A 17,327-nucleotide genomic window follows, 5' to 3' on the forward strand; every position below is an offset into this window, starting at 1 on the left:
TTTCATTTGGAATTTGACGAATATGAACCTATTTTTCATTAGCTATAACTCTGCTTCTACTAGGTGTAGAGACGTGATATATACACCATTTTTTAAAATTTTTTACAGGCTATATTTTTGCTAAGAATGTTTTTTCGACAAAATTCTTACTATTTGAGTTATTTTCGAAAAACCGTCTAGAAGCGTGGTTATTTTGTTGAAATAATGAACATATTCACTGCCAAATAACTCGAAAAGTATTGACTTAGTGAAAAAACTCTATAGAACAAAAGTTGCTTAAAATTAGCCAGTTTATCCATTTCCTGACTTTTTTGGACGAATATTTTTTCACCACCAAAAGGGGGTGAAAACCACCCCCAGGGCAAAAGCACATATCGGCACAATATCACTTTTTTTGTTTGACTTGTTAGCTATGTGTATGCCAAATTTCACGCCAATCCAAGCGGTTCTTTAAAATTTAGAGGTTTTGCAATATTTTACCGTTAAGGAACGGACTAAAAATAGAAGAGAAAATTTAGTGTGATGTTTAATTGCAAATATTTCATTCAAAAGAAACTTTTTATTTACTCTAAGGGACTTTCGGCCCTCGGTAATAACGTAATCTTTCATTCTGCGTTTAAATTTTTCAAAAATATTTATTAGTTTTCTCAGAATTCGAAAAGAATGAATACATTTAAAATACATTGAAAATTTTGACAGGCGACATTTTGCGCCTTTCCCAGAACGTTCTCGATCTGAATACAGATCATCATCAGTGCTGAATCTAAAATAAATATAACCTGTGAATTTAATGCAAAATTTTTAAAATGTTGACTAAGGTTGAAAAAAGTTTAGGCTATACTTACAGGATGTTCACATACTAAGCCACCAAAATTGAAAAAATATAGGCAAATACCCTTTAAATTGATACAGTCATGGATACATTGACAACAATTGTTTGAAATAACATGGATGTTATAAATAATACATGACTAAGTACCGGTCACCACAATGGTAGCCCTTTTAAGGGAATTTTTAATAAATTAAATACCTTTTATAAAGGATTTTAATTGATTTTTTGTGATATACCTATGTTATACAGCCAGCTACCGGAAAACTTTTTTTCCACCTACCTCTACAGAAAGTATACTTTTCCGGACCTGATTGTAGGGAGCAAAGTTGTACTTTTCCTCCCTAGGGAGGAAAAGTAAAAGTGACGTCATGGCATTTCATTCTTGAAATATAACTTATTGACGCCCTGTACAATATCTATTTTCTATTACGTAAGTTTCTACATTTTAAAGTTTATTTATAAAACACCCTGTATTTTGCAGAATGGTAAAAAACAGTAAATTGTTATTTTGATTTTACAATGTTAACATTATTAATTTGACTTATATTTGACAGTTGACAGTTATATTGTACCTACTTGTTAGTTTTAGTTCTAATAAATTTTGTTGGTTAGTTACATAAATAAATTAAGTAAAAATGAAAAAATGACTTGTTATTTGAGGAAGGTGGAAAAACCATATGTATAACATGGGAGTAAAGTGCCTTTTCCTCCCTTGAATGATTACTGCCCTCCGAGACGCGTCGGGCAATTTTCAGGAAGAAAAGTATCACTTTCCTCCCTTGTTATACAAATAGCTATTCCTTGTGGATTTTATAAAAGCTTTAGATTACAATAATGCTATATGAGGCCATGAGAACATTAGAAATACCAGCAAAGCTTATAAGACTAATAAGAATGACGCTCAGAAAGACAAAAAATAGGATAACAATGGAAGAAAGCTTTTCAAGATAATTCACAGTAAATAGAGGTTTAAAACAAGGGGATCCGCTATCAACGAATTTATTCAACCTAGTCTTAAAATCATTCTTCTTCTTAAGGTGCCTTCTCCATTACTGAAGGTTGGCTATAACTACAGCAAAGTGCTCTCTATCTTGAGCGGCTCTTAGTATCGAATGTGTGCCTATGACTGTCTAGTCTCTTACGTTCTTCTGCCAGGAGCATTTTCTTCTTTCTGGACCTCTTTCTCCTTCCAATTTTCCTTCCATTATGCGTCGTATAACGTTGTATTTTTCTCCTCTGTAAATATGTCCTCTTCTGCGTTTCGCAGTCACTTGGCAGTGCGAGCAGCATATCCCTATATAAAGCTTATGGAACCTTGCAGCTCAGTGTCGCCGGATTTAAGTAGACGAACTTAAAGTCGGTCTAAATAGAATATACCAGAAGTCCAAAACATCTTGATTTGAAAATCTGTGGTTGGCAACACTATTCTTCGTAAGAGTCTGTACTGAAAGGTGTCCGTGAAACGGAGGATAGATAACCCGTTTTTCTGTTTTTACAATATTTAGGAGTTTTCTCTCAGTCACCATTCTTCTCAGCACCTCGTTGTTGGTCATGTGCTCTGTCCAAGAGATCTTTAGCATCCTTCGAAAAACCCACATCCCAAAGGCTTCTATACGTCTAATACTTGTAATTGCGAGAGTCCATGTTTCCACTCCGTACAGCAATATGGAATAAAATAATGTTTTTACAACGATAAGGTAGAATTTATTAGGATTTTTTTTTATTTTATTGTTAACAGCGTCAACAACTCTGGGTTATTAGCTGTACTATCATTGATACATATGGTTACTTAAATCTAATAGCATTTTGATTAATACATAAGTTCACATTTAGGTAACAGTATCATAATTTACAAATTAAGAATGGGGTTTATAAAATGTTAACAGTGGTTAGAGTTTTTTTAAAACATTAATGTCTTTCAAATAATTAAACAAATGTGTAAGCTTACAGTGTGGTCCTAAGACTGCTTTTATACTGATAGGTATTAAGTGTTTTTGTCTTTCACTAATGTATTTGGGACACTCTATTAATATATGTGGTACATTGATGTCGCAATTACACAGGTCACAAATAGGGCGATTTGATTTGGAGATTAGGTAGTTGTGAGTAAGTCTGCTATGCCCTAAGCGTAAACGATTTAGCTTCACAAATAGCTGGCGATTCAAGTCTATCTCACACCAAGGTTCAATTGAGGGCTTTATTGTGCGGAGAGTTGATTGCGAAAGATTGCATTCGTTTTCCCATTTGTTTATCACTTTTCCTTTAAGGAATGATTTGTAATCGGAAACAGGCACTAAGTTCACTATCACTGAAGACGCACTGTGTATTGCTTCTCTGGCATGAAAATCTGCTTTTTCGTTTCCTTGAAGTCCAATGTGTGATGGAACCCATATAAAGCCTACTTGCTGCATCGTGTTCTTTAGTAAAGGTATTTGTTCTTGTATTAAAATACTTATAGGATTACTTGTATATAACTGTTCTATCGTATGTAATGCACTGAGAGAGTCGGTAATTATGACAGATTTTGGAATTTTTTGAGTACGAATATGAATGAGGGCTTGCAGAATTGAATATAGTTCTCCAGAGTAAATACTGCAAGTGGAAGATAATTTAAATTGTAATATAGTGTTTGAATCTACAACTGCCGATCCCACACCATCAGCAGTCTTAGATGAATCTGTATAAATATGACAATGATCTGGGAAAGAAGCAAGTATGTTGAGAAAATATTGAATAATTGTTGCATGGGGGGTTTCAAGCTTATTCTCTCTTCTGAGATATCTTCTGATTCTCTCGTAAAAGGGAGGGTTCGTTCTTTTTTTATTTACATAAGTTTCTTTGAATCATTCTGCAATAGTGTGATGGAAAGTGGGATGCGATTTTATTGTATATATGGATGATGCGTAGGTTAATGACAAGGACATTCTTCGGAAATTTAAAGGTGGTTCTCCGGTTAAACATTGTAAACTATTAATGGGGCTAGTACAGAATGCTCCTGTTACTATTCTTAATGCTGTATTTTATATGACTTCTAGTTGAGCAAGAAGTGCCTTCTTTGCAGATGAGTATACAACTTATCCATAATCGAGTTTGGATCGTACTAGAGATTTGTAAATAAGAATCAAACTTTTACAATCTGAGCCCCAATTACGATTGCACAGTGTACGCATTAAATTAAGACCAGATTGACAAGATTGTTTAATGTGCATAATGTGGTACTTCCAAGATAGTTTTTTATCAAAGATCATTTCTAGAAATTTTAAGTGTTCCACATAAGTTAAGTTGTTTCCATATAACTGAAGATCTGGAGTTGTAGACTGCCGTTTTTTTGAAAATAAAATACATTTAGTTTTGGTTGTAGAGAATTGCAATCCCACAGCTTTCGACCAGTTTTCAAGGTGATTTAATGCACATTGAGGAATTTTTTTATTCTTTGAAAAGGGGACGGATTTCGACCTCGTGGTCAAGATTGTTTGTTGTCCAGCAACCAAGATACCTAGAAATTTGCAACATTTTGCATTATGTCCAAAAATGGGTCGAAATGCATGAAATGGATCCAAAAGTGCATAAACATGTCAAAAGAGGTGTATTAAGGGCCAGATTTTGTTATTCGGGTGTTTTTGGGGTCCTTGAATACGAATACGCCATCAGAACCGACCACCCGGAATACCTGGTGCCCAGGGTCACTGCTAAAGCACGTCAGCTGGAGGTTCGAGGGTTATCGACACCAAATTGATGCAAACATATTACTTGAAGGTTTTTGAAGTCGCTGAACATGAATACGCCATTAGAACTTAAACTTTAACAAATATCAAGTGACCCATTTTATTTTCTCTTTTTGATAATATCAACGGTTGTAAGTAATAACAATGTTTTTACTAATTTATACATATTATTGATCAGTATTGTTCATTAACAAGATATACGCATATTATCCGTATATCTCAGAAACTGTACATTTGGCAACGTCGAAAATATAAAATTTGTAATCGCTGGTCCATCTATAATCAATATACATAAGCAGCATTTTGTTATATCATACGGGTTGTCACGGATATCTTTATGTTTTCATACTTTGCGCACACATTAGATATACATATATTAACATGTTCGGTGCCCATCTTGAACAAGCGCCACTAAACTATTAAATTGGTGGTTATACCACCTACTTAAATCGTCCATTTAGTAACACAGTACTACTGACGCCACTTATGCGTCATCGGTACCTTTGATAACACCGTCGCGCGTCGTGGCGCTACTAGTGCGTCATGGGCACCGAACGTGTTAAAAAACCGATAATAAATTATATCATTTCGATGTAGAATTTTAAATAATCTTTACAACCGTGCCTTTGGTAAAAATTAGAAAACTTATCTTCTATGTTGTAACTGGCTACCAAATAAGTGAAAGCATAATGATATGGAAACGATTATGTTACAGCACTTTAGCGTCATCTAATAATTCGGCAAGCAATGAAAAAATTGATTTATCATAATTGAAATGATGTAAACGGTATTAAATTTACATTTACATTTATCTTTCTGACGATTTCAAATCACAATACGAGGGTACTGTAAATTATTATTAGTGTAAGAATCATGCATAGTTTACTTTATACTGAATTTATACAGTGTGTCAATTTGAAAAGGTACCACCTTCTATAATTTGGTCCCTATAAAAGATCTAAAAATATGCAAAAACATGTCAAATGTACATATGTGTGAGGGGGACATTTTGTAGACAAGTTTTCAACTAAATTACATCAACCTTCTAGCGCAGGTCGACTCAAACTCCAAAATCTTTAACAGAAAGAGGGGTTGAGTGATACCTCATTTGAAATGTTCTTCAACTACCTGGTTACTGTCTTGTTGGATTGGCACACATTTGGAGAAGAAGCAATTCTAGAGGATTCATAGAAAAAGGGCAAGCAAGGAAGAAAGACTAATAACGCCATCCCTACTAAAATACATAAAGAATATAATATATATAACATGTAGCATAAAGAATATAATATAATGTTTTTATTATAAGAAACGTGCGATGCTACGTCATCACTCAGCCGATTATTATACAAAACGTACCATATAATTAATTCAAATTCGTTTGAAATGTGACCTTCACATATATTGACATTTGACAGAGGTTAATGTCGTTAACTTTTAAGGTTTCTAATAATTTAATATCAATACAGCGAATAGGAAAATAATTGTAGCGTTAAAGAAAGGAGCAAAAGAGCGTTTTGGGCAAAGAAAGGAGATAACCGAATTAATAAAAGCGAAACACATTCAGAATAAAACATGGGCAGACTACTTCCGATCTCTATTTGCTAAAGGAGGCGATAATGAACCACCAACACCTGAAGTTACAACAAACGAAGAAATAAACATCGAGGAGGGAGAGGTAAAGGAAGCATTAAGAAAATTAAAAAATAGAAATCTCCAGGAGAGGACAGAATATCGAAAGAACTCCTAAAGTACGGAGGACAAGATCTAACTAAACAACTATTAAAATTAATACAAACAATAATAGAACAAAACAGAATACCACAAGAATGGAGATCAAGCATCCTAATACCTCTCTTCAAAAAAGGAGACAAATCGGACCCGGAGAATTACAGAGGAATTAACTTATTAAAAACAACATTAAAATTAACAACCAAAGTGATAACAAACAAATTGAATGAAATTATAACATTAGCAGAAGAACAACAAGGTTTTAGGTCGGGAAGGTCATGCACTGACGCTATATTTATAATGAGGCAAGTTCAAGAGAAATCGTTGGAATACAACAAACCGGCATATTTATGTTTCGTGGACCTTAAGAAAGCATTTGACAGGGTCATATTAAAGGACGTTATCCATTTGTTATACTCGAGAGAGGTACCTCTAGGAATAATTAAAACGATCGAAAACATCTACCAGAAAAACACAATAAAAGTAAAAGTGGACGATGAATTAACTGACCAATTGAAGCCGCCAATGGGATAAGACAGGGGGATTCCTTGAGTCCTTTATTGTTTAACCTAATCATGGACGAAATAATAAAAAAAGTAAGAACTAAAAAGGGATACCAAATGGGAGAAAAACAACTTGAAATAATCTGCTATGCGGACGATGCAATACTAATCTCTCAAAGTGAAGATGATTTACAACGTATGCTGCACCAATTCAACATAATCGCCAGAAAACTGAACATGTTAATTTCCTCAAAAAAAAATGCATGGTTATAACAGCAGATCCAATAAGATGTAAATTGGAGCTGGAAGGTCAGATAATAGAACAAGTGATGGAGTTTAAATACCTAGGCATCACACTATCTAGCTACAGAAGGCTCGAAACAGAAGTGGAAGATCAAGTTAATAGAGCAAACAGAGCCGCAGGTTGCCTGAATGACATAATATGGAGAAATAAAAATATCGGAAAAGAAATGAAAGGCAGAATTTACAAAACAGTCATCAGACCAATCATGACATACGCGGGAGAAACACGACCCGACACAGAGATGACAAAAATATTGCTCTAAACAGCGGATATGAAAACCCTTCGAAAAATCAATGGTAAGACTCTATGGGACAGAGCTTAGAAGTACAGATATACGACGTAGATGCAACGTGTATAACATTAATTACTGGGTAAGAAACAGAAGAATAGAATGGAATGACAACATAAGCCGAATGACAACAAATAGGATAGCCAGGACAGCGAGAGACGGTTCCCCAATAGGAAGACGATCAGTGGGAAAACCACGAAAACGATGGAAAGACAACTTACTAGAGGCACATTGAAAAAAACAGACAGAGTCATGCCTATACAAAAAGAAGAAGAAGAAGTTTTATATTTTGAGATCAGCATAGAAAGAAGGTAAAGAAAACTGTCAGGGGAAATAAATAAAATCAGACGTGTGGCGAGACAGGGATGCGTGTTGTCGCCAATTCTTTTTAAAGCTCTTGAAGGTAAAACAGCTGGAATAAAGGTAAATGGAGTTCCCATGCCCATTAACAACATTAGATATGCGCATGACACTGTCATCTTAGCCGAAAATATTGGGGATCTTCAGAGGGTGGTGACCACACTAGCGGAGTTTGGACAAATATACGGTCTAACAATGAACGTCAAGAAGCCAAAATTTATAAGAATATCGAAAACTCAAAGAAATAACGAGAATCTCTTCATAAACGGAACCAATGTCGAACGAGTAGACCAATATGTACATCTTATGTATGAACAATGATTAACTCCACAGGTGATTACTTACAGGAAATCAAAATTAAAATATAAAATGCTAGGGCAAATTTTAACAAAATGAGAAAAGTGTTCTACACAAGAGATTTGAAGTTAGAGCTAAGAGTTAGGTTGGCTAGGTGCTACGTTTTCACGACGTCTGCTCGACGATTTGTGTGTGTACAGAAGAATTTTGAAAATATCGTGGACAGAACACGTCACAAACAAGGAGGTTCTGAGAAAGATGAATAAAGAAATGGAAATCTTAAATACCATCAAAACAAGAAAATTAGAATATCTCTGATATATTACACATGGAGATTCAAGGAAAAAGAAGCAAAGGGAGCCGCAGAATATCGTGGCTGCGCAACCCGACAGAATGGTACGGATGTACATCAAATGAACTGTTCAGAGCAGTCGTCTCTAAAGTCCAAATAGCTATGATGATTGCCGCCTCCGTCGAGGAGATGACACTTGAAGAAGTAGAAAGGAAACTACCAAAATAAATACCTAAGAAGTTTGACATTTGACATTTGGCATATGCAAAATGTTGACATTTGACACATTCATATAAAAAAGGTTTGATTATTTCCACTTGATGCCATACTAGTTTTTAGAAGATTATGAAACAAGAAATGATTTTGGGCATACTTTTTAAAAATATTTTTGTTATTATTCTTGTGTATGGGATGAACTAAAAGAAGTTATTCTAGATATATTTAATACATTTTGTCAGGTGCTTATGTCAGGTGCTAATTGGAAAATCTTACCTTTTTAAATAAAAATAAAAGAAAATTCTCATTCTAACATAAAACACGTCACTCCACCGCTAAAGAAATCGAAATCTTGTGTTCACGTAACCGTAACAAAACTAACATTCCACACGCCCTAAGTCAGTATCTAGTAGTAGTAGGTACTGTTTCAAAAGCATTCCATAAAATTCAAAGTACGCTATAGGTATTCACAAAAATCATTAAACAACAACCGACACGTCGCAATTTAGTCTTAAACCACGATCCAGCAACCTTTTTCGAAGAGTTACCAAACGAAAATAAAAGTACTCGCATTTGTAAATTATTTCATTTCTTATTCATCGCGTCCAAGAGAGAAAGTTTTGAGTTCAGTAATCAAACAATAAAGATATGTATATCCGACGCTGCTGTTTCAAATTTAATGTGGTAACAGGTAGCGGCGACTTTCGTGATAGGCCTGGATCCCGCGTACCAAAAAAAAGTTTATTATAACAAGCTGGCAGTGAAGAAGAACTACAAATTCTGTTAACCAAAGTAGTGCGAGAAGGAGAACTATATGGTCTTAACCTTAAGGTGAGTGTAAAAAAACTAAAACAATGGACTTCTTCTTATACTTGTTATAGATCTGTCAATCTGTTAATTCCGACGTTGAAGTATTTCTTGAGAGGTAGACTGCCAGCTATCTTCCCATATTTTTGGTGGTCTCCCCGGTGGACGTTTGCCTGTTGGTTTCTGGTTTTCCTTATAGCGCAATTCTTGGTAGTCTATGCTCCTCCATTCTTTTTACATGATTGAACCATTCTTCGTCTTTGCCTACCCCATCTTACTAAATCTTGCAAGCCACATTGCTCCCTGATGATGTTGTTCCTTATTCTATCCCTTCTTGTCTTCCTTGCAATTGCTCTTAAGGGGCATTTAGACGGACTAGTTTTTAAAAGTAATATGTTGCCGGCAATATATATTCGGTATGTTGCTGGCAACATTGCAGCTTCTAATGAAAATATCGCTGTAGGGCCGAGCCATGTGGCCGAAATATTGCTGGTATTTGAACACTATTGCAGTTAGTGGCTGATGCGTTGCCGATAAGTTCGAACTGCTGTGAAAAATCTTGCATGTTGCTCGACTACTCTGTTGAAATTTAACTTGGATTTGTCAAACATAAAAAGAAAAATGAATGTGTGGTCAAATGAAAACATAATAAGTAATAATTGGACTTCGTAAATCATAGGTTTCACTACTATTTTCACCCAAAGTGGACGAAAGTAGAACCGCAAGTCGATATTTGAACTCTTCGTGTAACTTTACGTCAATGCATATCCTATCAATTCCAGGAATTCATTAGGCCCCAAGATGATGATTTTACGGAAGACCAAAAAAACCGAATCATTTTTCATTTAGGGCGTATCTTATTATGTTTAGTAGTACCGTTTTCTATAATTTAAAACCTTCCGGAAATTTTCCCAGCTTTAACCGCTGGTTAATAGGTGCCCTTACACTTATTCTAAAGCAAAAACCAAAGTACATAACTCATTTTATGCAAATTTGTCAGTTACGAGGTCCTGTCTTTACAATTTTAGAATAAAGTACAATTTCACTAATTTCGAGTCATTTTACTAAACTTTCGGTCATAATTGTTTAAACGGAAATGACGTCAAAACATATACTATTTCTGCGACTATAATATGACACTTCCGTGTTGAACTTTTTAACCGGAAATGATATAAAAACCGAAAGGACACATTCTCATCTAGCTAAGGCACGTCGAATAATATATCGCTTACGCTTTTTCAGTGACTTCAAAACGGTACTTTCGGTTGAAACTTGAAAACCCGAAGTCCGAGGTCAAAATCCTAATATTTAATACCATCCTTGGATTATAAGCTTTCATTCGACACCTCATTTGTTATTCTATTCTATCTGTATTAATAACGGAGTAGTTATATTCGCGGACGGACGGACAGACAGTCGTAAAACCGAAAGTACTATATATTTGTTCTCGTCTTTAGTAGTTTTCGGCGACTTTAAAACAGTACTTCTCGTTACATTTCTAAAACCTAGGTCTTAGTCCTTGGATGATAGTTTTCATTCGACAGCTCATTTGTCATTCTGACTGGTTCATATTATAATGACGGAGGAATTGTGTTTACGGACGGACGTGGATAATTCAACGTTTTTACATTTTTTCAAAATTGGGTGAAAACAATAGTTCGAAATCACTTTTTGATATCCTTGTAAAATTCTTAAACAAATAATTATTTAGCATTATTTCCATAGTTAAATTACTCATTGTTTCGCGTTTACTTAAAAAAAGGGCGTATCCACATTTTCTGCTTTTTATTTTTCTTTTTTTTTTTTGTATCGTCGTAGCACGATTAAGGACGCAGCAACTTGTACAATGTCGGACATCTTTATTTTTGACTTCGTCTCGTCAATATTTCAAAAAGGTATATTTCATCTAAAACGGAAATATAATGCAACAAGCATGGCTGGAAATGTTGCAGTAAATATTTTTTATTATTGTTGACAGGCCATACGTAAATATATATGTTTTCACAAATATCGCTGAGCAATATTTCTACTAAATATTGCCGAAAATGTGCAATTTTAGTGGCCCGTCTAAAGGCCCCTTTAATGTCTTCATTTCGGCTGTTCGTAGCATGCGTTTGGTTTTATTAGTGTCTTCTCTTGATTAAATACCACAGGTCATAACAGGTCTGATTCAAGTTTTATAAATTCTAACTTTCCTGTCCATTCTCATATATGGGTTATTCTAGACCACATCTCCTAAACATCCGGACATGACTGCGGCCTTGTTTATTTGTCCTCTTAGGTCTCTGGTCGGATGATGATAACTTGATAAATCTACACCTAGATATTTGAACTGGTTTAGCTGTTCTATGCGTTTCCCCTCTACCACGAGATTATATCTAATTAGATCTTTCGCAATGGTAATTTATTTTGTTTTTTGCGTTGATATGTTCATGTTGAGTCGTCGACATGCTTGGTAGAATCGATAAAGTTGTCTTTGTAGGCCATCCTCATCCACTGCAATCAGGACTGTATCATCCCCATAGCACACGATACTGATTCTACTAAAACAATGGAAATTTCAAAAAAGCACACACCAGTTATAAACATACTAATCAACAACAATATTGTAGAACAAGTGAAAAAGATTAAGTACCTAGGATGTTGGATACATGAAACCTTAGACCAATAACAAGAAGTTAAATGTAGAATAGAACAGGCGAGAAACACCTTTTTAAAGATGCAACAGTTACTCACTCGCTATCTTGATCTGTCTCTACGATACCGCATGATAAAGTGTTACGTATATAGTGTAAGATTACACGGCGTGGAAGCTGGGACGTTAACAGTCAGCTCGTTATGACGTTTAGAGAGCTTTGAGATGTGGGTATTTCCAGTGGCGCGGCGTAACAAACTCCGTCGCCCCCCCCCCGCAGAATTGGAAATGGGGCCCATTTAAAAAATTACTAAATACGACATGTGTAACAAATACCTATATGTGTTACAGCCCAGTAAATCAACGTAAAATATGGCGATACCTTATAATTTTCAATGACCACCGAATTGGTCAACTCAAGACCTTTCGAGTTATTTATGAGTATAAATGTTTATTGTTCAACAAAAAATCCACGTTTTTAGGCGATTTTTCGTAAATAGTTCAAAGGGTAAGTATTCGATCGAAAAGAATATTGTTAGCAAAAATGTATCTAGCTTATAAAAAATGAAACAAAAATGAAGTCTATCGACTCAGTAAAAGAAAAGTTGTAGCACATGAAAAGTTTTTCTTATTCGTCAAATTCCAAGTCAACTATTTCAACGTGAAATAACCAAAAAATGAAATACTTTTCGGGGAAACTTATTAGAACTTTTTTAAAGTGTTTAAAAGAAGCTTTATTTTTTTACAAAAGTTTGTAGCATCAAAACTAAGCCAGTTACGCTCAAAATACAGTTAATTCCATTTTTGGTAAAAAATTGTGAAAATCTCCACCTATTTAGCACCCCAAATGAAACTAATCATTATCGCCTTACAAATTACTTAACTTTTTTGTATGACCTGTAAGTTTCACCGGTTCAAAGTGCTTATTTTTAAAAGGGTTTTAGTTGAAAGGGCTTGAACGAGTCACTAATTACGAGTATATGCAAATTTTAAACAGCCATATCTTAACCAATTTTTGTCTTACAGAAAAACAAAATAAAGCCAAAATATTTAAAAGAGCAAGACCTACATTTCTTTACTCTATGAGATTTTTCGTATCACTAATACTTTTTAAGTTAATTTGAAAAAAAAGGCATTTTTCCAAAATAAAAAAACTTTTTTTACTATGAAACCAAATTTTTTCAAAAATAAGAACTTCCAACCGGTCAAACTTACAGTATCTAATCAATAAATATTTTAAAGTAAATGGTAAAGCGCTAATGATAACTTTTATTTGGGGTGCAAAATAGGGGTAGATTTTCACGATTTTTTTTTAACCAAAAAAGGGGCCAACTTTATTTTGGGCGTAACTCGTAACTCGTATAGTTTTGGCACTAGAAACTTTTATAAAAAAATAAAAATAAACCTTTTTTTTGAAACATTTAAAAAAGTTGTAATGAGTTTTTCCCAAAAATTGCTTCATTTTTTGGTTATTTCAGGTTGAAATATTCGAGTTGGAATTGGAATACGAATAAGAATAATTTTTCATGAGCTTCAACTGTGATTTTACTGTGTCGATAGACTTCATGAATAAGTACACCATTTTTTTTTTTGTATCTAATAAGCTAAATTTTTGCTACAAATATTTTTTCGATATCTAATATTTAGTTCGATAAATACTTATTTTTGAGTTATTTGCGAAAAACCCGTCTGAAAACGTTGTTTTTTTGTTGAAAAATAAACATTTTCACTCGCCAATGACTTGAAAAGTATTAAACATAGATAAAGAAACTCTGTAGAACAAAAGTTGCTTATAATTAGTCAATTTATACATTTCCGAACTTATTTTAAACATATGTTTTTCACCCCAAGGAGGGATGTCACTCCCTCAAAATTTGCATAAATCCAACTTTGAAGTGGAGTGTAACTAGAACCTAAATCCAAATTGTCAGTAGTAATTGCACAAGAGCTCTAAAATTCTATATTAATTTTAGAGATCGAGTGCAATTTGTTGCGATTATTTCATGAATAAAACTGTTCAAAACCAAAATTTTATTGTAATTTATTTATGTAAGTACAAATTAGTACTGTTAAACACACAGTTGATATAAAATATTTTACGGTTGAACGTCATCACTTTTATAACTTTTAAAACATTAATTGTCATTAATGTCACTGAATGTATTTTTTCGTAGCAACGAAGGGCATCTGGCGTAATATACTTGACGACGGGATATTATCAAAAATTATCACCTTAATTTACATTTCTGTAGCTTTCTATTGGTCAGAATCTAATATGAATGAAATAATCAAGCAAATACGTCTGTCGTGACGCTTGACGCTGATAATTTCACTCCAAAACTATCATTTACTGAGCTATTGGTGTATTCATGCATTGTTTATGACGACTTATCTTTTTCTTCTTTATTGGTATAGAATAAAATAGAACAAAAGTTACTAAATGATTACATTCGTATTATTCTATGGGATGAACAACTTTCTTCGTGCACACAACTTCATTTTCAATACTGCACTGTTTAAAAACCGTATGTATGCAAATAATATAACAACACATTTTTACATAAATTAGACAACAAGATGAGGCACTTGACATATTGGGGCCCCGTAAGCTTCATGCTGAGGGGGCCTCTGTTACGCCTCTGGATAATTGTATCGAAATACTAAACGTAGGTAAAGATTAAAGAGAAAACCCATTTCTAGATTTAGAAATATTGTTCTAAAATTCGGCAAATTACAATTCTCAAATCTTTCAATAGTCACGTACAAAGCATTATAGTTTATTGTCGTCACCCATAAAAGTTCGTGAGACTGGAAAGGATTAAGTTTCTAGATATGAGATGACTCACTTGCCGAATACGCCTATTTAGAAATTTACGTTTTTAAAGTGAAACACGCAAAGTAAAATCATATAGGTAACTATGACAGATTTTTACATAATATCAGACGACAAGTTGGGACCCCTGCTCGACTGGGGCCCCCCGCAAGCTTCACGCTGCGGGGGCCTCTGTTACGCCCCTGGGTATTTCGTCGTATGCTGGAAATTCCATGGACCGACCGAGCTAGAAATGAAGAAGAAGAAATAAGGCGTATGAATAGAGAACTTGAACTCACATAAAATGTCAAGAAACGTAAAACATCTTATTTAGGACACATATTTAGACACGACAGGTATAACTTCCTTCAACTTATTATAGAAGGAAAAATAGAAGGCCGATGTTGGCTGAAAGACTTCGGTCGATGGCCTTTTGGTACATTGTATCAATAAAGTATGTCTCTCTCTCTAGAAGGCCGACGCTGCCTTGGGAGATGACAAATGACCTGGTTGCGCAACATCAAAGAATGGACAGAATTAGACTTTCAAAGTCTAATAATAAAAGCCCAAAACAGAGAAGACTTTACAGAAGTCATCGCCAACCTTCGCTAAGAAGACGGCACCAATTAAAGAAGATAAGCTGAAATAGCGTAAATAGCTTAACGGTGTCTAGTCGGACCAACTTTGATGTACGGGAACACTGGAACAGGAGAAGTTTTAATTGTGGAACAGGTTAGAGGTTTCGAACGTCAGACTACGAAAACGTCCCATGTATTTTGTCGGACCGAACTTTGAATTGATTTGTTACCCTTTCATTAAACTCTCATGCCAAAATCAGACTGCTATGCTATGTACCACCAATATAATTCCTGTCATTTGACATGTTCTACGTGTCGGACTTATTAAAATGTCCAACATATTTGTCGGGCAAACATTTTTTCATATATTATATAAAGTTTTCTATTGAATAAACTTTAAAACAACCTAGTAGTTTTCACAATCATAAACTTGTACGATTAAAATCACGTTCTACAATTAAAACTTCCCCTGCTCTAGTGTTCCGATACATCAAAGTTTATCCGACTGGACACCGTTAAGCTATTAACAAATTTTCAGCTTGCTATTAATAAACTTTTTTTGGTACGCGGGATATAGGCCTAATAGAGAGTATGGGATTTCTGCGATTCAGAGCAATAATAAAAAAATCGCTCTCAAAGACAAGAGCTGCATGGTTTTGTACAGAAAAGAAGGAAACATGTAACGAAAAGAAAAAAGCTTACTTAAATTCGGTGGCACCGAAAATCCCGACTGCCAAAATCCCTACAGCCAAAATCCCGACGGCCAAAATCCCGACACAAAAGAATCCCGACACGCCAGAATCCCGACACGCCAAAATCCCGACATACCAAAATCTTGACATGCTAAAATCCCGACCTCTATATTTTGAATATTTATTGTCTCCTTTTCAAATGCAGCACCAAATCATATTATAAAGTATTGAAATTGAAAACTTAATAACTTCCTTACTAATACCTAAGTACGGGCACGTACGGGTACTAATTATTGTGTATTTTAAAAGAGAAAATTATTAAACACTTCATTTTATAATGTAAAAGCTATACTTACTGAAATGGACTGAAATAATATTGATTGGTAATATACAGTGATGAGTGCGCTAATAACTGGCAAAATAACGCAAAAGATGGAAAACATTAAGTTGTGAGATAAAAAGAAATGAAACTAGTAGAGTTGGGAAATTTAGCGATAAAAACATATAAGTTTGCATTCTATTTATTTTTCCCACCTTTATTCTAATCGGACGAATTTGGCAACTGCCACTGTGACAGTGACAATTTTAGTTGACATACCTACTCCTCTGATACGTGTCAAGGTGAGAAAGAATAAATAGAATGTAAATTTATAGGTTTTTGTCGCTAAATTTCCCAACTCTACTAGTTTCATTTCTTTTTATCTTACAACTTAATATGTTTTCCATCTTTTGCGTTATTTTGCCGGTTATTAGCGCGCTCATCACTGTATTTTGTTAATATGTATATGGTAAAATGGTTTGAAATAATACAGTAACGTAACAAAAATAAAAAATAGATAATAATGTCAATATGTATTATAGTTTGGAAAATCTGGCGGGATTTTTGATTTGTCGGGATTTTGTCCGTCAGGAATTTTGGCGTGTCGGGATTCTGGGATGTCGGGATTTTGGCGTGTCGGGGTTCTGGCTTGTCAGGATTTTGGCCGTCGGGATTTTGGCTGTCGGAATTTTGGGATAAACCCCCTTAAAATACATGTTCAAGCAAGATACGAGATTAAGAGGCATACGATAATTATAAGACAATAAGAAACGAAAAACATTCATTCTTAAGAAGAATAAAAAATGATCAATGGGGACGTTTTTCGAAAGAAATGGAACATGATTTTTATCTGCAAAAGGAAATATGACGCCTTATAAGAGGTCAGAGAACGAAGGTAAAGGAACTAAGAGAACCAAACCATAACAAAGGATACATGG

At 34.5% G+C, this 17,327-nt stretch overlaps 1 protein-coding gene across 2 annotated transcripts in view; it reads right to left on the reverse strand.

The window, feature by feature from the left end:
• Positions 1-17,327, reverse strand: part of LOC114328622 (probable cytochrome P450 49a1) — a 355,075-nt gene that overhangs the window by 313,665 nt on the left and 24,083 nt on the right. The window contains exon 1 of one of the 2 annotated variants that reach the window (XM_050654342.1): positions 8,823-9,101. The exons of the other annotated variant lie outside the window; for it this stretch is intronic. The gene's annotated coding sequence lies outside the window, so the exon portion shown is untranslated. Of the gene's footprint in view, positions 1-8,822; positions 9,102-17,327 lie in introns of those variants that run through there. 2 annotated transcript variants of the gene reach the window in all.

Source organism: Diabrotica virgifera, chromosome 6 (genome assembly GCF_917563875.1).
Source record: "Diabrotica virgifera virgifera chromosome 6, PGI_DIABVI_V3a".
NCBI classification, from domain to species: domain Eukaryota; kingdom Metazoa; phylum Arthropoda; class Insecta; order Coleoptera; family Chrysomelidae; genus Diabrotica; species Diabrotica virgifera.